Raw genomic sequence first — 1,718 nt, 5'->3', positions numbered from 1 at the left:
TATAATAAAATAATAATTTTATAAGAAAATATAATACATAATTTAAACGACCATAAAATAAATAAGTATTCTATATTTCTTCTCCTATTTTTGGTTTCCTGAAACATATCAACAGCGAACTGATGAAATGTCGGAAGGTTGATTTCTTCGCCTTTTTCAGTCCATCTGAAAAAAAACACAATGCACTATAAAAACTGTTTAGGCCAAAACAACTGTATTACGTGAAATTCATATTCACGCTGTCTGGTGTAGACACAGGTGTTTTCATACTTATTTTACGAAAGATTAAGTTATTCCATTTTCATTTTAGGAATAAGTTTCTATTCACTTAAATTTTACAATGGACCCTTGTAATTAGTGCACAAGAGGAATGTTGTTATGTAGGGGAGGGTTGAGCATTCACGTATATGTTTAACACCGCTTTGTGTCTATCACAAACCATGAGCCTATGATCCAGTGGTTGTCGTTTGTTGCTGTCTACTTTAATTGTTTTTCGTTTTACTTCATGTTGTAGTGTAAATCAGGCCGTCAGTTTTCTCCTTCAATTTATCTCACATTTTGTCATCCCGGGGCCTTTTATAGATTTCTTTGAGTATGGGATTTTGCTCAATGTTGAAGGTCAAACGGTGACCTGTAATTGTTCACAAAATTATACTTTGATCTTAAATATATAGTTGTCTCATTGTTAATTATACCATATCTCCTTATTTTCACATAAAACAATGAACAGGCGTATATATATATAAATCATTTCACTTATATTATTGACATTTGTTTATACTTTTGTTATACCTGTTGTTTGTTTCTTTTTAGATTGGTTGTCCTCCATCTGCCTTCTTTTTTTAGCATCTTTAAATAAGTTGTTTGTTCCTGTTCCCTTCTTCTTTTCCTCCTTTTCCATAATTTTTATCTCGTTTTTGTCGGGGATATCCAGTTCAATGTCTTTCTGTCGGAAATATATAACTCGCATTTATAATAAGAAAATTTCAGGTGACCGATGGATGTAATCTAGCCTACTTTTTATGCATTTTATCATATATGTCATATATTAATTTTATTTTTCAAAATACATTTTGTATTGAATGTCCACCTGTTAAATTTAAATTCGTATATAGATATATATGTATCTATTATACAACTATAAACATTATATTCATTTATCATGTGTTTTATCTAAAATGATAGCCATAGTCTTAGTTGTTTCTTGGGGGGAGAAGGCTAGACGTTTGAATTTCACACTGTATGAAAAATAACCAGAGATTACTATCAAGTGTTTATCGGTGGTTGCTGCCTGCTATAATTGTAGTATAAAACAGCCGTCGGTTTTCTCTTTTAAGTTGTTTCCCATTTGGCCATGCCGGCCCTTTTTTTTTAAACTTTTAGCTTACTATACGATTTAGGATTCTTTTCATAGTTGAAGACCGTACAGTGACCTGTATTTGTTTACATCCTCGTTCTTTTTTCTCTGGTAGATAGTTTTATCTCCTTATTTTTATTATGAAGGTATGAGTTTATGTATTTTCCGATTCTTCCGCAGTGTATATGTCTTTAGTGAAAACGTTACCTTAAAAGATATGTCTATCCATGTAGGATCTTCCTTTTGGTGGATGTGAATTAGAGAGGAAGGCCCTGCAAACAATTAACGTTGTTAATGTTATTTTTCAAATTGCACCATAAAATTTAAGAAAAATAAACTAGAGGCTCTAGGGAATCTGTAT

General features: G+C 31.4%; 1 long non-coding RNA gene across 1 annotated transcript; it reads right to left on the bottom strand.

The window, feature by feature from the left end:
- Positions 1-936, bottom strand: LOC127728194 (uncharacterized). The gene is made up of 2 exons (XR_007994033.1): positions 793-936; positions 1-165 (listed from the first exon to the last, which is right to left on the bottom strand). It is a non-coding gene; the product is annotated as an uncharacterized LOC127728194 (long non-coding RNA).
- Between the last annotated feature and the right edge of the window lie 782 nt (positions 937-1,718).

This window comes from Mytilus californianus, unplaced genomic scaffold, assembly GCF_021869535.1.
Source record: "Mytilus californianus isolate M0D057914Y unplaced genomic scaffold, xbMytCali1.0.p SCAF_2, whole genome shotgun sequence".
Taxonomy (NCBI): domain Eukaryota; kingdom Metazoa; phylum Mollusca; class Bivalvia; order Mytilida; family Mytilidae; genus Mytilus; species Mytilus californianus.
The sequence above is the reverse complement of the archived record's forward strand: the minus strand, read 5'-3'. Positions and strand labels throughout refer to the sequence as shown.